Below are 22,439 nucleotides of genomic sequence, written 5' to 3'. Positions count from 1 at the left end.
TAACGACGTACAATGTTTTACATTAATCACATACATTGTAATTATTTTGGATGTATTACATGTGATTTTGCATACCTGCAGTCTTGTGCATCTCCACTGAGTACTTTTCACGGGAGTACAGTATCTGAGTTTTAGACATTCGTTGTTTACAAACAGTAACAAATATGTTGCCAGTGTTTTGTCTCTTAGCTAATAGAGATACGAGTATTATAGATGCTACGGTGTGCAAGGAATATGAAGTCGTGTATGAGAGCTTTAAATATTATTATTTAACAAATAGTAAAATATATCACGTCATTTAGATCCCGAATTTATTAGTAAGTAGTTCTGCGTAACTTAGACTTGTACGTAGTTATTTTATAAATATACGATCCAGAGAACTTTCAAAATAATTGTGTGTGTTTCAATTTGTGAGTCCTGAATATCCTTATAAAACAAAATTGAGTTTAACATGATTTGTTTAAAAAATTATTTCGTACACAAGAAGAGAATCAATAATCTGATTAATTTGGTGCAGTTGCAGATGAGTTAGTTTTAGGGAAGAGGCATGTCTCGCTAAAGTTTTTTAATACCAGTGTATGTTCATTGTCAAGCTTTTCACTTCAAATATATCTGGCAGTCCTTTTTTTTTTTCTTCATATTATCATCTTTAGGATATTTAGCTTTGTGCCCTACTGCAGTGTATGTAAACTGTTCATGTCTTTCATTTTGTGCCTTGTACCATACAAAAATTTTGCAAGTGTTGACTTACTGTAATTGTTGACTCGAAAGACTAAGGTGTGTTGACAGTATCTAATTTGAAAATCTCTGACGCTGCCGTGAACATCAGGATTGTCGTGTAATGATGGAGTAAAGCGAGCGTAAAGTTGAAGAACACAGTCAAGGAATCAGCCTGTAAAACAAGATGATGGAGGAAGAAAATTATGTACGAGGATATTACTCTGACGCACTTTACGTACTGTAGCATTAACTGTAATTAAATTTCAAATAAGGTTGGGTTATTAATCGTAACTTGGCTCTTTCTCCGCAGTTTTCTCTTGTCTCCGTAAACAATCTCCTGTTTTGCCTTTGAGAGCACTGAACACGTATTGCTGCTAGTCCCAGTGATGGGCCCTTAATGGATGTTTCAACGCAGCCACGTGGGTTCATATCAATTTAGCATGTGAGATATTGGTCTCAGATTTCTTTCCGCATGGGTTTCTTGGACAATAAAATACAATCGTTTTACGAAATTTCGCTTTTAGAGAAAAGCTGTTTATTCTTGTGTAGTATTTGATACGCATATTACGGTGCTACTAAACAATCACCACAGGGTTTCTCTTTAAGTGTAAATACCGTTTTGAGTGTTTTCCTTATGGTCTTGTCTAAGGTATTTACTTATTACCTCTGCTAAACAGTTAAATTCACTATGTTCGAGCGATGGAATCTTTATAACGGGAGAACCATCACAAAGCTGAAGCAGTAACTACACATATTTTCTGGGATTCGAGCTATTTAAAAAATGTAATTGTAAATCGTACCTGTTTTAAAGTCACTGCCATAATTAATATCTGTACGGGGCCAAGCTTTGGTAATTTGGTCGAGGGCCTTAAGCAGAATGTATGTTGAACAAAGGCTTTCCATGATGCGCAGTATCTTTCTCGTCTCCCACTGGAATGTATTGAGCATTTTTGTGACACACTCAGGCCAACTAAAAGAGCCCGAGGCGGAACGCGCATTTCTTCTCAAAAACTTCGTTACCTCTTCCATTGCTCCAACTTGGCAACTGTTCTAAAAATGGAAATGCCGTGTGGCTAGAGCCTCCCTTCGGGTAGACCGTTCGCCTGGTGCAAGTCTTTCGATTTGGCGCCACTTCGGCGACTTGCGTGTCGATGGGGATGAAATGGTGAGAAGGGCAACATAACACCCAGTCCCTGAGCGGAGAAAATCCCGACCCAGCTGGGAATCCAACCCGGGCGAGTACGTATGATATGCCGTCGCGCTGACCACTCAGCTACCAGGGGCGGACGGCAACTGGTCTAGGCCACTGTTCAAACGAAATAGTCGAACGAAGGTTTCATAAACGACCAATTTCATGGTTAAATTACACTTTCTTAGGATTCTGCCAGTAAATCAAAATCTGACAGCTGTCACCTGACGGCTAGATTTATGTGTTCGTTCCCCCTTAAATCTCTACACGCAGACTTCCTTGATAGTTAACGGTGTGACGTCTCAGTGGCTGATTTCTGTTCCGATAGTCACAACATCTCAATTTTTTGCATCGACTTATACATCCTGCAGTTTTTACAAACTTTAATAGTCTTGGTCGCAATACAATCCAATAGTACTATATAATCGGTTTCTGTCTACCAACAACCATGTTATAGTGGCTGTTGGATTGGAATGCGATCAGGACTTTTAAAGTTTGTTACTATCAATACAGGACGCTGTGGCTAAGACTCCTGACGATGTCGAGGTTTTCAAACATTACATTTATTGACGTTGAGCGCCACTTGCGAAATTTGTACCAAGTGCTGATAATGTGCAACACTATCGGCATGTATAAGGTCGATCATAAATATTCCCGTTTGAGGTTGTTGCTGCAGCGCATATGCAACGTAGCTCTACTCCGATGCGGGTATATAAGCACCGACACGTTGAGAAAGGATTAGTCGGACATTTGTGTATTACCGAGATGCGTGCAGTAAATGAGAAAACGTGAACTAATACTAATTTATTACCATACGCGTCCAAACAGAACCAACCTGTTGCCGAAGGGCAAACACCTTAGGCAAAGGTCCCGAGTTCGAGTCTCGGTCCGGCACACAGTTTTAACCTGCCAGGAAGTTTCATATCAGCGCACACTCCGCTGCAGAGTGAAAATCTCATTCTGAAAACACCTTAGACATCCATCGGAGACTGAAGAATGTGTAAGGGACAGCAAGTCTGTCGAAAATCACGCACGTCCCCGTATCTCAAATGTTATAACGCAAAAGTTATGCCAGCCCAGGTAGGAGATACTCGAGCTACCACCCTACAGGCCTTATCTCTCCCCATGCGATTATCACGCCTTCGGTCCTTTAAAAAAGACAGGGTCAACGATTCCTGTCGGAAGATGACGTGCAGCAGGCAGATATGGATTTATGCCACAGGACACGGTGTTTTACCAAATAGTTGTCTTCAGCTTCGTGCGTCGATGGGATCATTGCCTCAATGCTCACAGCGATTTTGTCTGCTGGCAGATCGATTGTGGACCTCATGGCCTTCGAACGGAAACTGTATCGCCCCTTATACTAACAGCTTCCGGCTGATGAGTCCTCTCTGTACCGCTAGCGCAGCGGTGCTAACACATTATGTCGAGGTATGGCAGGAACTTCATTCCATGCTGCTTCCATTTTACACCAGTCATAGTGGCTAGAAAGTGGTGGCATGCCTGCGCCTCGGCAGCCCATAACCAATTGTTTTTAAGGGGTAAATCGTATGGAGAATGTACTGGCTTCAGTCGAACACCCTCTGTATCGAAGTAGGTTGGGACATAGCGAGTTACATGCGGTATTGTGTTATCGTCTTGAAAAATTACTTCATGGTGTCGAATATACAGCAGAGCCTCCAGCTTTAAAGTGGATGAAATGTAATGTCTGCTGATGACAAACTCAGTCTTTAATTCTCCTCAGATCCTCCACACACAGATGGGCTACCTCCATCGTGCTGCTATGAGCAGAACTGGGAATCGATACGGTGACTCTGTTGTATCTTTGTCGTTGGACGCATCACATTCAGTAAGTTTCTCTGCTGCAGTGGTCGCCACAGAGACAATTGGTGGTGCTCCAGACGTTGTGTTAATGTTCCTGCGGATACTTGCTTCCCCGGCTAAAGATACGTGACGTGACTGTTCTGCCAACTACGGCCAAGCGAAAATGTCCTCTCGAGCACTACTCTCTTGCTGCCATTGAGGTCCTGCATGTTGTATGAGCCTCTTGAACCCACAAATTCTACATTCGCATGACAGTCGTGGGCTCCCGGCCAACGCAGTATCCTGGAACGATAAACGAAAGTCTCGATACGCCACGACACCGCCACTGTCGAATTGTGACGCGTGCTGGTAGATAGACATTTCTCCTTTATAAACTCACAAGCAGTCAATATAACTGAAATTTATGAGTGTGAAACCTGCTGCTTAATCATTCTTTATATACGAGGGCTGAATGAAAAGAAACGCCTCAACCTTCGTTAATTGGGTTTCGATGGGAATATTATGATAAATCTAACGCAGAAATAACCCTTAGAATGTGCTCTTTAATTCCCACCATTCACTTTTCCATATAATTACCAGCCAATTGGATGCATTTCTGCCAACGATGAACAAGTTTTCTGATGCCGTCACGGAAGAAGTCGGCACTCTGTTTCCGCAACCACAGTCTCACAGTTCTCACAACGTCTTCATCACAAGCATAATGATGTCCCCGCAGATCGTCTTTCATTATCGGGAACAGATGGAAGTCAGTCGGTGCTAAATCTGGACTGTATGGAGGATGCTGTACGGTGGTGAGATTCAGTCTCTGAAGTTCTGCTGTGGTGGAACGTGAAGTGTATGGTTCGACATTGTCATGTCGTTTGAGAGTTCGCAGCGCTGTGACACTCTGAATTTATTGCTGTTCCACGATCAAGAAATCAACATGGCTAACAACATCTGCGTCCCAGAACACTGTGGCCATCATTTTTTCAGCTGAGGGCTGTTTCTTGAATTTCTCTTTCTGGGGTGAGTCTTTGTGTCGATATTCCATAGACTGACGTTTCGTTCCGGATCGCTATGGTGTAGTCAAGTTTCGTCTCCTGTCACAACTGAATGGAGAAATTCGTCACCTTCATTCTCGTAACGCGAGAGGAGTTCCTAGCAAATTTTATCAAGTCTGTACTCTTTCATTTCAGGAGTCAGCATTCGGGGTAACCATCGTGCACAGATCTTCCGATAGCCAAGCAAGGAAATGATGTGACCCACACGTTCTTGTGAAACGCCGATTGTGCTTGCAATTGCTCTCCGAGTGATTCGACGATCGTCCTGACTGAATCTGTCAACATTTTGCTTGTGAAACTCGGTGGCTGCTGTCACAGAACGTCCAACTCTTTGTTTGTCAAGCAGGCCAGATGTTCTCGCCTCAACATCTTTAAACTTACTCGCCCAACGAAGCACAGTACTCACATCAACACAGTCACCATAAACTGCTTTCATTCTCTGATGAATCTCCTTTGTGGTGACGCTTTCCGCTATCAAGAATTCAATGACTGCACGTTGCTTAACTCGCATTGACCGACCGTCTGCGCAGGGTTCCATACTTTACACTGTAACAAACAACCATTCAATGCTAAGGCTTCCCGGCACTTTACACTGTAACAAACAACCGTTCAATGCTAAGGCTTCCCGGAAACTGGAACTGTAGAGAAGAGGCTACAGAACAAGCCAGTACCTGCCGCATACCAATGCTGCCAACTGTTGAACAGTTACGGAGGTGGAGACATTACTTTTCAGTCAACCCTCGTACACAACGTAGGTGACGTTACCATATATTTACATTGTGTAGCTGCACTGGACTGTTAACCATCTTTATGTTCCACCATCTACATCTACATCTACATTTACATATTTACTCCGCAAGCCACGCAACGGTGTGCGGGTGAGGGCACTTTACGTGCCACTGTCATTACCTCCCTTTCCTGTTCCAGTCGCGTATGGTTCGCGGGAAGAACGACTGCCGGAAAGCCTCCGGGCGCTCTCGAATCTCTCTAATTTTACATTCGTGATCTCCTCGGTAGGTATAAGTAGGTGGAAGCAATATATTCGATACCTCATCCAGAAACGCACCCTCTCGAAACCTGGAGAGCAAGCTGCACCGCGATGCAGAGCGCCTCTCTTGCAGAGTCTGCCACTTGAGCTTGCTAAACACCTCTGCAACGCCATCACGCTTACCAAATAACCCTGTGACGAAACGCGCCGCTCTTCTTTGGATCTACCTCCTTTGTGAACCCGACCTGGTACGGATCCCTCACTGATGAGGAATACTCAAGTACAGGTGGAACGAGTGTTTTGTAAGCCACCTCCTTTGTTGATGGATTGCAATTTTTATGGACTCTCCCAATGAATCTCAACCTGGTACCCGCCTTACCAACAATTAATTTTATATGATCATTCCACTTCAAATCGTTCCGCACGCATGCTCCCAGATATTTTACAGAAGTAACTGCTACCAGTGTTTGTTCCGCTATCATATAATCATACAATAAAGGATCCTTCTTACTATGTATTCGTAACAAATTACATTTGTCTATGTTAAGGATCAGATGCCACTCCCTGCACCAAGTGCCTATCCGCTGCAGATCTTCCTGCATTTCGCTGCAATTTTCTAATGCTGCAACTTCTCTGTATACTACAGCATCATCCGCGAAAAGCCGCACGGAACTTCCGACACTATCTACTAACTCATTTATATATATTGTGAAAAGCAATGGTCCCATAACACTCCCCTGTGGCACGCCAGAGGTTACTTTAGCGTCTGTAGACGTCTCTCCATTGAGAACAACATGATGTGTTCTGTTTGCTAAAAACTCTTCAATCCAGCCACACAGCTGGTCTGATGTTCCGTAGGCTCTTACTTTTTTTATCAGGCGACAGTGCGGAACTGTATCGAACGCCTTCCGGAAGTCAAGGAAAATGGCATCTACCTGGGAGCCTGTATCTAATATTTTCTGGGTCTCATGAACAAATAAAGCGAGTTGGGTCTCACACGATCGCTGTATTCGGAATCCATGTTGATTCCTACAGAGTAGGTCCCTTCTCAGGCGGAACGAGTCCTTCTGCTCAGCGAGTCTGCTCAGTGCGCCGAAATCTCGCAGACAAACTGAACATTAATAAAAAAAAATAAAAAATTAAATTTGAGTATAGGTCCGAACATGTAAGAGTATGTATACAACCATTTTTGTTGCCGTAAGTGTATGCACTTGATGTCAGTTTGACGTTTATTGCGCGCCGCTCTCATGGTGCTGCAGTTTTAGTGGTCAGTAGTGTACAAGGGCATCAGGTACTGCGCGGAGCCGTATCCACACAGAGCAGCCGCCACGGGAAGCAGTGTGGGTGTGCGAGCAGGCGGGCAGATTCCTGCAGAGGGCAGGTAGGCGGGCTGACTGCAGCCCGTCAGAAGCGGCTGGCGCGCGCCGTGGCGCCCAGGCATTGTTCTCGGCGCCCAGAATAGGCGGCGCAGGCACACACCTCCGGCTGCCGCGTGCCGGCCCTTCTCAGGCGGGGCGAGTCCTTCTGCTCAGCGAGAAAGCTCAGTGCGCCGAAATCTCGCAGACAGCCTGAACCTTAATTTAAAAAATACGAAATTTGAGTATAGGTCCAGACGTATCACAGCATGTATACAACCATTTTTGTTGCTAAGTAACATCGTTTTCAGCAAAACATTGTTAATTTGGGAATGACTCTGCTTCAAGAATGGAACTGTAGGGGCCTTCGATAGGGTTTCATTGATACATGGTTATTAGAAAATCCATTCCGCTGTTTTATTTACGGTATCGAATTTACATAATCGATTTCGACATTGTGCAGTTTCATCTTCAGAAATGCTGTAAGTAAAATTTATAACAACAGTGAAAACAAACTCGTTACAATTCACCAACGTACAAACTGTAATCACAAGCACTCCTACATCAAAAAATTTCTAAGTAATCAACATTCATTTTCACAAAATGAACGATCCGTAAGATGGAGGAACGTAGTCTTTCGCGAACCTATTCCATTTCAATAAAGTCCTTCTGGGTGAGTGAGTATGTCCTCTGTAATATAATGGCCAACGTTTCGCCTGCTATTGCAGATAACCTCTATCAGGATGACTACTGTGGCTTCTTGTTGGTACTTTATATTAATTATTTGAAATTATCTGGACTTTTGACATTCTACTTTTTATTAGGTGACTGATTAAAGGGGAAGAGATGTCAGATACTATTGATGGAAAGATTATGTGAGAGAAGAAGTTAAGGGCAATACAGGGAAGTTTATCTGTGGACCCAAATGACACGGATAGGTAACACTGCAGCACTGCACTCCGCTCATTATGTGGAAACCGATTAAACTCGGACTCTGTTGGTCAGGCAACGGTAACGAAATCAAAACAAAAGTCTCTCTTCGTAAAATGTAGAAACAAATGTTGTCATCGTCCGATTTACTTGTACAAAATACCGATCATTTGTACCTGTCAAGGCATTAAAAAAAAGAATCTGTGGATAAATTAGTGGCGCAAAACGAAACAAAAAACCTCAAAAGTACCCTGACAGGTCTGCTACGCTGGCTACACATATTTGTGATTACACTTTCTAATGATTTTATTTCCACTGGTGTTATTTCTTGTCCTTTTATTAAAAAACGGCTCTGAGCACTATGGGACTTAATTTCTCAGCTCATCAGTCCCCTAGAACTTAGAACTACTTAATAGTAACTAACCTAAGGACATCACACACATCCATGCCCGAGGCAGGATTCGAACCTGCGACCGTAGCGGTCACTCGGTTCCAGACTGTAGCCCCTAGAACCGCTCGGCCACTCCGGCCGGCGCTTTTATTAAGTTACATCAGAAAATTAAATCGCAAAATTTCTAAATCGATTATTTGAATTAAATTCCATCGATAAAGCAGCTGAACGTGTTATCCAATAACAGTGTATTAACGTATTGTTAATACGCGGTCAAAATAAATGTTGCATATTGCTGAATAGAATTGAAGGTTGTGATACAGAAACACATCATAACCTCAATACAGTGATTTATTTGTAATGTAATTCTAGCGAAAGCAGTCCAAGCTTCCACCGTGAGGGAGCAAGTAATGTCTCGAGAATCTGGAACAAGTCCCTAGCTACATGATCAGTTGAAAATCGTCACATAATTAGCCGCGGAAGAAGAAAAAACAGGTACTTACGACCGATGTCTGCGTGTAACCGCATAGTAGACACCCTCATCAAAATGCGACACGTCTACGGTGGCAGCTCCAAACAGCTACAGATGTGCAAGTGTCAACACAGATGAGCAGGGATTAGATGCCAGAAGACCTCTCAAGGCTACTACTTGAAACTGGGTTCAGAGAGGGGCTCGTTCCGCACAGGCACAGAACTACTCATTGTGGGGTAGGTAGCAGTGTGACATGAGGCTCTTTCCTGATAAGACCCTTATCACTCTCCACCCTTACAATACTGATTTTCGTGTGTGGATACAACGAGGAAAATGTTTACATCCCTACTGTACCGTAGGCTGCCATGCATATCGAGGCTCTTCAGTCATGTTTTGAGGGTGGAATCATGCTGTAAGGTGGCTATAATTTCACCCCTTACATACTCATCTACATACTTTACCGTGATTTACAATTAGGTATCATTTGATAGGTTTACATCGTATATATGAATATGTAAAGAAGACTGACATTGTCATGTACACCTTTTAAATAGTTGTTAACGCTTATTGCATGAAAGGTGACGGAGAGTCTTTATTACCAAAATGGCGGAATGAATAGTTGCCTATACGAGAAGAGGTTGGAACGCCAGTGGAAATGAAACGGCAGGAGTAACTCAAGCCCTGCGTGGAAAAGCCCGCACAGGTGTGTTGGTCCTGCATAACACAGGAAGTGGCCAAGACTTACGGTCGGGGCTCCTGAGCTATGAAGCACAATACAGCGGCGGCCGGCCTGTTGGGTAGTGGGACCAGAAGGATAACTGCATAATACTTCGGAAACTCTGAAAATCTTGGACGCAGCAGAGAGGAATGAGGAAGCTTTACCTCGAAAATAACGCAGGCTTGGTTATTTCCGAGGATATTTACTCTGAGAAGCGTACCACTGTATGTATTCCTAATTAACGGGGATAGGTATTTCCTCGCAAACTTTCCGTGCTGGACGAGAAAAGACTAAAATATGGTTGGTAGGCGTTCGGAAGAATTTGTAGAGGGGGAGAATATTCCGTGGTTTCGAGAATATGATTCGCCTTCTGCATTTATGAGGGAGGGAAGCCGAGCTTTGCTGGGAAGCCAGCGGTGGAGAGAAAGTAGTCTCCCGTTTCGAGCACCCGAGTTTGACGGTCGCTCAGTATCAGCCTTTGTTGGTACAGACAGACGGACTTGCTGTCTTTGCTCTCAGGAGATTTTATAATTAGAACGGTTAGGCACTGTACTGTTGCGAACCTATACGATTCTGGACTTCCCCTCTGGGTAGGGATTCGTCGTTGAGTATGCAGCGTTCAATGATTGAGAGCACTGCCTATACTCACATTGACACGTTATCTGAACTCCGTCCTTGTGGTTGGGAGTTCGCGTTTCTCATCTGTAGAACACAGAGAGGAGAAAGTATTAGATTATACTAGTCAGAGGACTGTCTTCTGCCATCCTAGTGTTTGAATGAGGGTTTTTTTTAATATTTTGTGGCTGTTGTCACAGACGTGTACGAGAACCATCACTCAGACGCACCGGACGCAGTACATACGGTCATATTGCTAATTGCTTCGGCTTATTAGGGCCATAATGCTAAACAGCTGTGATCACGTAAATTTTATTTCCACTGAGGTTGCACACCACTCTAGATCATCTTTGAAAGTAGTGTCTTCCAGTGTTTGGTACATAGGGATGTCAGTCATCCCGCACTATTTATAATAGGTCGCGTAGGCATAAAAAGGGGCAGATTTGGGCAATTGATCAATCATATTAGTTAGGACATCCATTTGTATCTCTTCATGTCCTTTGGACATTGATATATAAACATTTGTAATATATAAAGGGGTTTTAATTCACAATAAATGTATAAGCAGAAACAGCATTTATTATTTGTAGTTACTAGTTCCCTTAATCATTCGTTTATGGTTATTTTGTAATTTATATGCTAAAGAGCAAGAAGCTCGAGATAATATCACCATAACGAAATCCTAAGATCTGCTTCAGGAGGTAGTCAGACAGCGCCAAAACTTCATTTTCACATTCAGTATTTTCCGTTGCGCACATTCATTTTACACCCGCCTGGAGTAGCACCTTGGAATGTATAGCCGCAAAACACGCCTTGTGCCAATACGTGGGAAGATGACTAGTGTGAAGTATAGGGACAGCATCCTTTCACGCAGTTGGGGGTGAACATACAGGGGCGGGATTCAAGCTGGTGGATAATAATGCACGTCCCCATCGTCACAATCTTGCAAACACTTTCCAACTGGAGGGTATAAAAGGCTGGATGGAATGACCCCCATATTTTACAGATCTCAGCTGCATTGAAAACGCGTGGACCGTGCTAAAACGAGCGGTTATAACTTGTCCTGTCCAACGAGAGACGACATATCGGCAGCTGGGGAGGAATGGAGCGGTGTCCCACAGCCTCAGTTCAACAATTTGGCAAGGGACGTGTGGAACTGCATTCAAAAATGCGTCCAGTTACGAGGTGGGTCAGTTGGTTCATAAACAATGTGTTATACAAGACGACAGTGAGAAGAAACTGTAGTGTCTGCAGCGGAGACTTTTGTAAGTTTTTTTTCTATCAAGTGGAAATGTGTTTATCTTCTTTATTTTCTCTTTCTGGTGGCTGTATCTGACAGAGCGAAACCAGTTTTGTTTCATGTTATGTCCAGAACTGACAATAAAGCAATATATAACAACTATTTCCGTTTTGTTTCCTGTGATGTCCGTTACTGATGATAAAACAGTATTCATCATTTACTTTGACTAAAGCAAATGTTAAATGGACTAATAATTGTTGTTATTAATATATAATTAAGATTAATATGAAAAAAAATCTCAAGCAGTTAAGGAAGATAAAAGTGAAAATTTGTAATGAATTAGTCGAACAAGTTTATAAAGCAGGTACCTAGCACGCAAAATAACCAGTATCATAAAATGTCTACAGGAAACAGGAACAAGGCTAGCCATTGCAAAAGAATTTTCTTATAAAATGGGCTGATCTGTGGTCCATTGAGTAAAAATTAAGGGAAAGATTAGTGAAATGTTTAGTACGCATGGAGTTTTTCCTTGTAGGTACCGAAACAGTTAGTTGAAGATATCAAGACAAATGCATGATAGTAGCTACAAAGACGATGGTGCAGAGCCGGGCGGACTGGACTATGCTGAACTTGCAATGATGGACCTCCCCAATGGAGGGAAAATATCAACATAATTTACAAAATACGATAGTTTTCATGTTTTTATCACACATGGTTCGACACCTAAAAACCATCTTTACTGACTTTCCTTTTATTTCTGTAAAATATTACACTTTTATGGGTTCACTTTTTAGACACAGAAGCTCTACCATAAACGTTTTATTTTGTTGTGATTGCTCACCCAAAACTGCATTAATTGTAAATATTGTTTTATGCAGTTTGGATATCCTTTTTGTAATATGTCTAAGGTATTCGGAAAAAAAGTTCTGTGCCGATAAAGCATTTATATCTGTAAACTCTTCAGAGAGCATCAGTAATGGATGATCGATACTTAAGTTTTTCTTCATACAGTGCATCCTTGTAGAAGTTTTTCTTCATACTATGCATTCCTGCTATCAAAATTTTTCAAACATCCTCGTATACACACAAATCATATACGCTTCATGGCAATAAGCGTGAAACACTCAGAAGACATACTTGTATACTAGGTATACACCATCGGCGGCTAAGTAAATGATTAGTGTTACAGTACTGTGGCCGGCCGGGATGGCCGAGCGGTTCTAGGCGCTACAGTCTGGAACCGCGCGACCGCTACGGTAGCAGGTTCGAATCCTGCCTTGGGCATGGGTGTGTGTGATGTCCTTAGGTTAGTTTGGTTTAAGTAGTTCTAGGGGACTGATGACCTCAGAAGTTAAGCCCCATAGTGCTCAGAGCCATTGGAACCATTTTGAACAGTACTGTGTGACAGGTAGAACAGTCACCCAAGTGCATTAGTGTATTTCGTGTTTAGTGTTGTTATCGGGCCTGTTACGGTATATAAAGGATGTGGACAACGTCAGATATTGAAGGATCTCTGTGGAAGACAGGGAGACGCCGCATACGCCTGTGACGTAGTCTTATCAGCACCTGACAGAGTTTGAGTGGGGTCTCACTGTGGGGTCTCTGTTTGGCTGGCTGGTCTAATTGTGCAGTATCCCAGGTCTCTGGGGCATTCGGATGTCACAGTAACCCAGAGTTGGACTTCGTGGTAACGTGATGGCAGGCGTGCTCGTCTTCAAGGTTCACATCGACCACATCTGACCGCCACAATGGAAGGATACTGTGAGTCCAACACATCGTAGCCCCTTCACAACTGCGCCTTCTATCTGAGACTAATTAGTGGACTTCCTGCAACATTTTCTGCCATCCAGCATCGTTGGTGGGAAACTAGACGCAGCCGGAGAATGGAATTACGACCCTATGCATAGGGTGCCGTTAGCACTACAGAGCAAACGATTATGTCTGGAATGGTGGCGGTTGTGCACAATCCTGGATGAATTGTCGGCGAGTATGGCGGCAACCTACGAGAGGTCCCATCCTTCCAACGTTTTCGAGAGGCACGACAACATCATAGTCTAGGGAGCTATCGCGTATGACTTCAAGTAACGGCTGTTAGTGAGTGAGGGATCCCTGATGGCGCAGCGGCACGTCACGCGTATCTTGCGTCCTCACGTGTTAGGTCATGCGACGGTACAAAATGCACGTTACAGTTTTAGACTTGAAATAGGACAGCAAGAAACATTTTGAGTAATACTTTACAGAAATAAATGAGACACACAGGAGCTGAGACACAAGTGTCGAGTCATGCACGCATTTAGTGTATAATGGTACCTACCAAGGAAGTGTTCCAGGCAGCGTCCTAGATTTGGATGCAATACATGTATCAGCTCGTGAAACTGACTTTCGTAAAGACGTTTAATCTATATTAAAATATTCATGTCTAATTCGCAAGGGGAATTCAACCAAAGATGTAATACAGAGCAGCGCATGTATGTGATCTCGCTGAAAAGACAAAGACATTACAAAAACCAAATGGCTTTTTTTCCCAAAATGTTTCACCTTTCTGGCTAGCAACGCTGAGTTGAATGGGCCCATTAACACTTTGGTCGATGGACACCTCTCAAGGTCTGTAACAATTACAAATTTCTTGGTTTGTGTTTGAAACACCATTTATTGTTGTAATGTTTAAAATAATATTCTTTTGTTTGTGTAAAAGTAGCGTCCTTTCCTGAGTGGTACGAGATTAAGATTACTGGACTATTCCTATTGTTGGCCGCCTTTATGGCGCATAAAATTAATTTTGCTAAATACGACACAGAGAGACCAGTTTGCTAAAGAGAAATGATAAATTCTTAACAACTGATGAGAAATTTAATTATAGTCCTAAGAATTTTCAGATTTTGCTTCAACTTACACTCATACCGGATTGTACATGCAGAGTATGTTACCTAATAGCAGCTAGAATGGGGAAATTTTACATTACGTTAAGTAAATGATATCCAATGAGTTTAACCGAATGAAGTAAGTATTGTCTAAATATGCATCGAACCAGACACCTGAGATAAATAATAAACCTAATATCTCACAGAAGTTGTTGTCCTTCGTGTGACAAAAAAGGGTTGCGTGTTACGTAATAATTCCACAGCTCTGTAAGGACATTTAATAGCAATCTTGAAAGTAATTGTGCTCAAAGTTCATTTAAAAGTCAAAGACAACATTCAGCAAGAATTTTTCATACTACACTGACAGTTATAACAAACCACACAAGAATAAAGAGCCTTTATTTTTTATTATTTCACGCTACGTACTGCAGTGAGTTACGAATTCTTCCCAACACCCCCAAACCATGTTGTAAGTCATGGTAAGAGCGTCACATTCGCTACTCTGGTTCTTCAATCTTATCATCCGGAGGCTGTGCGCTTTACGTGGCGAAGAGTCCAGACAGAAAATTCCAGAACATTTGTCAGGAGATCTTAGAAGCCAAGTTACTGGTTCTGCTCGACCCGTCCGTCCTGGCCCATTCTGGCCTGTTACATGTCGTCTTACGTCATCAGGAAAGCGGGACGATCTCCGATCATGCATTTACGACATTCCACAATCATGAGCCTCAGGGTGAATTTTAGCTCAGTTAGGTGGGGACTTAATCGAAATATTTGCATTTAAAATACAGAAAGTATTCGCATCATTTTTTATCTTAAAAATAGGTTTGTTTTATTCAGGATTCCCCTTTTGGCTTAAAACTCCTACTTTTCGACATAATGTCGGTTCAATACGATGGTCTTACGCCGTCTTACTGGGAGCTCCTGTTCGCCTGCAATGTACCCATCTACTGGTCGATGTCGGAGGCAGCGTCCAGCTGCATCAGTAACAAACAGAGACGTCCCGTTGTTCAGCGAGGTGTTTCTTCGTGATCCGTCCATCACCTCGAATGAGAGGGCCCGCACGTCCCATCACCGCAGTAGCCACAGCTGCATGCGGCGGCCGAAACGCGTGAGATCGGACGTGATTGCGCGACCTTGTTGCTACGATGGCGACGCTTCACGCCTCGCCCAACAAATCGTTCTTTCGTTCACTGCCAGGTCTCCGTAGACATTCTACAAGCGCCTACGAATATCTGCGATGCTCTGCTTTTCCGCCAAAAGAAACTCAGAGACAGCTCTCAGCTTGAAACTTACCTCCGTTACAGACGCCATTTTGAAGACTACGTATAGCTCAGCCACCTATCGGAACTTACTGAAACTATAGGGGCTGAAACGAAAATATACCACTGTGTCCCACAATAAATTCCGCACTTTTCAACCGAAATTGGCCGATAAAGAAAAATGTGTTGAACTCCTCTCGTACATTCGTCGTAAATAGGACAGTATGGCACACAGAAATTAGACACCTGGCAACCACACAGTAACCTCCCAAGCGGCTCATTGCCAACCCATGTTAACAGGGATGTGTTTGCTTATATTATCGTATTCTGTCAGTCGTGTCATTTTTTGCTGTTGATTTTAATATATCCTGTATTTCGAACATTTTCTTGCCTTTTTGTAATGTAGCTCCCAATTATTCTTTGTCTGCATCATTTTTCTATTTTTTTCCAGACAAGCCTTTTTTTCAATTCGAGAAAATGTAATGGGGCCTTAAATCTCCGATAATTACAAACTAAATGTGTATACACTACTGACCATTAAAATTCCTACACCACCAAGATGACGTGCTACAGACGCGAAATTTAACCGACAGGAAGAAGATGCTATGATATGCAAATGATTAGCTTTTCACGGCATTCACACAAGGTTGGCGCCGGTGCCGACACCTACAACGTGCTGACATGAGAAACGTTTCCAACCGATTGTTCATACACAAACAGCAGTTGACCGGCGTTGCCTGGTGAAACGATGTTGTGATGCCTCGTGTAAGTGGGAGAAATGCGTACCATGCCGTCTCCGACTTTGATAAAGGTCGGATTGTAGCCTATCGCGAGTGCGGTTTATCGTATTGCGACATTGCTGGTCGCGTTGGTTGAGGTCCAATGACTGTTAGCAGAATATGGAATCGGTGGGTTCAGGAGGGTAATACGGAACGCCGTGCTGGATCCCAACGGCCTCGTATCACTAGCAGTCGAGATGACAGGCATCTTATCCGCATGGCTGCAACGGATCGTGCAGCCATGTCTCGACCACGTCTCGATCCCTGAGTCAATAGATGCAAGACAACGCCATCTGCACCAACAGCTGACGACGTTTGCAGCAGCATGGACTATCAGCTCGGAGACCATTGCTGCCGTTACCCTTGACGCTGCATCACATACAGGAACGCCTGCGATGGTGTACTCACCGACGAACCTGGCTGCACGAATGGCAAAACGTCATTTTTTCGGATGAATCCAGGTTCTGTTTATAGCATCATGATGGTCGCATCCGTGTTTGGTGACATCGCGGTGAACGCACATTGGAAGCGTGTATTCGTCATCGCCATACTGGCGTATCAGCCGGCGTGATGGTATGGGGTGCCATTGGTTACACGTCTCGGCCATCTCTTGTTCGCATTGACGGCACTTTGAACAGTGGACGTTACATTTCAGATGTGTCACGACCCGTGGCTCTACCCTTTATTCGATCCCTGCGAAACCCTGCATTTCAGCAGGGTAATGCACGACCGCATGTTACAGGTCCTGTGCGAGAGTTTCTGGATACAGAAAATGTTCGACTTCTGCCCTGGCCCGCACATTGTCCAGATCTCTCACCAATCGAAAACGTCTGGTCAATGGTGGCCGAGCAACTGGCTCGTTACAATACGCCAGTCACTACTCTTGATGAACTGTGGTATCGTGTTGAAGCTGCATGGGCAGCTGTACCTGTACACGCCATCCAAGCTCTGTTTGACTCAATGCCCAGGCGTATCAAGGCCGTTATTTCGGCGAGAGGTGGTTGTTCTGGGTACTGATTTCTCAGGCTCAATGCACCCACACTGGGTGAAAATGTAACCACTTGTCAGTTTTAGTATAATATATTTGTCCAATGAATACCCGTTTATCATTTGCACTTCTTCTTGGTGTAGCAATTTTAATGGCCAGTAGTGTAGAATAGTTAACGGCGCAACAAAAGTGGTAGAAGAGGAGACTCGTGTATTGGTCGGTGAATATTACAGGAGTCTCACGTTACTAGACACATCTGACGGATGAAAAATTATCTCTGATGAACCAGTGAGATAAAAGCACAAGAGATGAAAGTGAAAAACTTTGAAAAAACAGGAACTACACTGCGCACCGGTGGTAAAGTTAAAAGAGCAAAATACCTACTTATCGTGACAGAAAAGAGTGACTGGGATGTGATGTGACCCGAAGAAGGCAAATATGGCTGTCTTACAACTCGTGTCCATCAGCTGTTGCTGATAACCTTCCAAGCAAGAAGACTTGATTCATGTATGTCCTATTGCGAGAAATGTTGTAAGAGGGTGCCGCAAGACGCAACTTCTCTCTCAGATTAATATCACATTATTTAAGAATTAATTAGGGCACGGAAAACCGGTAGAGAGAGCTCTTGACGAGACGAGCTTCCTGCGAAGTTGCGTAACGGTTCACGGCGACGGTGAGCGGAGTGTATACTTATGAATACTTTGCTGCTGTGCGTCTTCTGTATATCTGTGTGGATCACTGTAAACTGTATGACTGAGGGAACTGTTCACTGTTCAGTTGAGTGGTGAAGCACGTGAAGAATGATTATCTTTATGCCTCTGTGGAAATCTGTGACAGCCTCATTACAAGAATGACATATTTTGTTTACTTTATTACAAGTCACAACGGATAAATCTGCTATCAGAGTTTCTACAAGAATCAGTATTGGATCCAGTACTTTTTCCTTTAACAACAGGGTGTATGAAACCCTCTTCCCCAACAAAGCTTTATAGTCCTGCTGGTCTTGCGAGTCCCAGCTCTCGAAGAGCATTCCACGAATTTACAGACAGGCTCAGACAAACCATCGATAATCAACATCCTCTCTTTGGCACTGAGTGCGAGTCTGGACGACTGAGATCCCGTTAAAGATTCTTAAACACACCAACTGGCTATCCACAAGCACAAGTAGGGCCTGGTGGCAGCGTAACAAACTGGGAAACGTGGAGCGCCCTGAACCACATAAGAACAACATTGGCCCCAGTGAAAACAGACATAATCAAGTACGTCATGGTGGCGTGGATGACGACTAGTGAGACAGTGGAGCTTTGCAAGACACGGAACACCTCCTGGTGTGTCCAAACTGCCCCTAGAGATGCATCCTCGCTGATTTGTAGCCCCATAAGAAGGAGCTCTAGACATTGGGCTGAAAGACTGTGACTGGTTTCCGGACACGAAAAAGTAAAGTATCTTGTCCTTTGTCACTAGCCCTTGTGTTTCTGACGCAATATATAAGTAATAATTAGTAATGGTAGTAGTTCATAGTGCTTTATAATATTGTCTAGTATATGTAGTTTCTGATCCTATGTAATATCCTGAAGACCCTTATCTGGGCAGCCTAGACAAAATAAATCATTAATGATAAAGAGACGCCCTAACTGCAGTAAACTCGTTGCGAATAGGGCGGCTTCTCAGCGACAAGACTCGTTTCGTTTAAATGCAAAAGAGACGCATATGGTTCCGTTCAGCGAGTCGTTGGGGTCAAGCTGAAGGCGTGAGTACAAACGTCGACCAGTGGTGTGCGTGCCAAATGCCGAGGTTTACTTATTGTTTCAGGGAAACTTTATTGTGTACACGAATGTATCACTCACAAAGAAAACGATTGGCGTTTGTAACAGGGAAAAGTCAGTCCCGAATTAAGATCCTGGGCATCTGTGCTCAGCCACCGTTCCGGTAGCTCAGCCTCGCCGGTTCCAACTTTGTGTACAGGCGTTGTTTATTGCGGCATTAGGCCCAAATGCATAAATCACTAAGAAGTTTCATATCACTGTCAGGTATCAATGTACTTTCTATTATTGTTCACAGAAATAAGCGTTGTAGGCGTTGTTATTCCTGGTGTTTGTTTTTTTCCTAGACTCTCACAGGATGTGGTGCCGTATAAACACAAATTTCTGTAACCAATACAAGTGATTCATACGACAGTACAGTCACCTGAACGATTAGTCGAGAGCAACGTAACGGACGTCGACTAGTTTATGGTAAGTACATGTATACAGCAGTGACTCACGGAGCAAAATCCAGATGGTACTATCGCACGTTTTCAACGGAAACCCTGATCCCCCCATGCTACTAAATCACCAAAAGACTATATAGCATCACCCTCTAACGGCCTCATTGGTGTTCTGATGCTGTCCAAACGATAATTTATACATACAGTAAATAGTAGCGTTCCTCTAACATCCTCATGTATCCCTACCGAAATTGTTTACTTTAACATCGGTCGATTTCTTCTGATTGTATGGAAGTGAAACGTGGGCAGAGGTAACTCCTGATATGAAGAAACAGGCAATATTTGAAATATACTTCTGTAGACGAAACCCAATAATTATGAGAGGATATAAAGTACGGTAAGGAGCAGTGAAATAATTAGGCGAATTAGTCATCTATCATCTATCATTTACAAGACAGTCGTGTAGGTTAGTGAGTTATCTGCTAGATGTTGGAAGAAGCAGTAAAAAAATGATAAAAATTAAAAATTATTCTGATAAATGAATAATATTCAAAAATATTTGAATGTAGTTATGTACAACAGAAACAATTAGCAGAAAAAATGGAGTGCATTGAACCTGAGAGAACGAGAATAGCTGTTTAAAAAAAAGGGATTTTCTCTTTGACACACATCATATGTTGGTTTGATGAAGAATACGAATGTAAATTTAAGCTTAAATTACAACGTGTGTCGTCAATTTGCCCGTGATACTACTGGCTGAGCTTCGTGGCTCTGGATTAAATTACTCGAAGAAATATAACAACCAGTTTTTGTATAAGAGTTATGCCGACATGTTTGTAAATGAATCCACCTGTAGTCAGTACAATACACACACACATGTAGTATGTTAAGCAAGGAACATGACAGCATTCATTATTTCATTCGTAGAAAAGCTTGCATCAAGTGTGGAGGTCAGCAATATTGAGTCTGAAACAATACTGACTTCTTATAACGAAGGGAGACAATTTCTTGTATGTTTAATTAGCGTAACTGTTTTGACATTTGTTACAGGTCACCCTCAGATTCATCGACCTAATAGAAGAAGAGAAAAGGGTACGATAGTACAAAGCTGATGGTAACGTGACCTGAAAAATACAATCCGCGGTAGTGTTCAATTCAAAAAGGAAACATCGTGAAGGAAATCAAAATGATTACTACGAAATAAAACTTGTGTTTAGGGTGAAGATTCAGTTAAAGTTATGGTAGCTATAAGGAAAGTTATGTACATATTGTCACATGATTGAAAACAAATTCCAGTGCCGTTGTATAACAAGGATACCTTCGTAATAAAATAAATCCATTATAGATAGTGGCCTCTTGTGATTATTTTCTATAAAATCGCCTATTTTTAACTTTTAGTGTACTAATTATACTTTAAGTACTTGAAGAAATGCATGGTAAACACTGTGCTTTCTTACAATATATTTGTTCACAACAGGTTTCTCTCAGTGATCATCTTCACAGTAGAGGCACAAAAATGGAAACAAATGAAAACTTGAATATCAACACAAATTACATTTTCATGATAATTATTAGTCGGAAAAATTAAGTGTGCTTACGAAAAATATTGTGACAACTTCACACATCATACATGCTAGTTAACCAGAAAAGAACCCATAGTTGACTTTGAAACGTCAGAAAAAGACACTTCACTCCATAACACCGTATTAAGCAGGCAGAAAACACTGAAAATAGGAAACCATGTAACAGCAGTAAGGGCACAGCACCATTGCTCGGGCACAAAAACATGCGGTAGGTTAACACACAAGTGTTGATCAAAGAAGCTACAGGCCAAAGTCAAAGAACAAGGTGAAAAAATAAGTTCCAAAATACGTGTTCACTACAATACAGTCAGAGAGAGATACACATGCAGTAAAAGTGCAATAAAAGAAATGCAATTAAAGGAGATGCAAAGGTTCAAATGGCTCTGAGCACTATGGGACTTAACATCTGAGGTCATCAGTCCCCTAGAACTTAGACCTAATTAAACCTAACTAACCTAAGGACATCACACACATCCACGCCCGAGGCAGGATTCGAACCTGCGACCGTAGCGGTCGCGCGGTTCCAGACTGAAGCGCCTAGAATCGCTCGACCACACCGGCCGGCCGATGCAAAGGTATAAAATAGTTTTTATATCCTATTTTTCTTTTTCGCCTCATGTCAATACAATATTATGCAATACAAGAGCCACATGATGCTAACAATTTGTGAAAGCCACCACATAAAGAAAATATACCTAGTCGTGTACAATAATATGCAATAAAACAGTGACATGATGCAATTGCTATGTCACATGATAGATGCTAACTAACCATTTAGGATGCCCCATATCATATGAAACTGTACATAGGTTTGCGATGCTGCAAAAATTATATTAGGCAATCCAACTACCATGAATCATTCAAACTGCCAGCAGCCAGAGGTTTGAGGGTACAAATAGTGAAACGAAATGGGGCGCTGCATACTGCATACAGTGATATATAATAATCACTTTATACTGTTAAAAATCCAGTGTTATTACAATGTCACATAACAAACCAAAGATTTGGCGAGAACACCACCATAATAAAAATGTACGTAGATACACCATGTTAAAACATTATGAGAAGCAACAACGACTAAAAACAGAGCGCATAAAAACCAAACAACAACCAAAACAATATCAAAGTCCATATCAGAAGTCCAGAATTAAATGCAGCATAACTAATTGAGACACCTAGGCTAAAACCACTTTCAATGGTGTCACACAGAACTGTAATTATTCATGTTATTACAACATGTGTGACCCACTAATTTACCAGTAATCTGAACACGGCACATCC

The sequence above is a fragment of the Schistocerca nitens genome, chromosome 2 (assembly GCF_023898315.1).
Source record: "Schistocerca nitens isolate TAMUIC-IGC-003100 chromosome 2, iqSchNite1.1, whole genome shotgun sequence".
NCBI lineage: Eukaryota > Metazoa > Arthropoda > Insecta > Orthoptera > Acrididae > Schistocerca > Schistocerca nitens.
The sequence above is the reverse complement of the archived record's forward strand: the minus strand, read 5'-3'. Positions refer to the sequence as shown.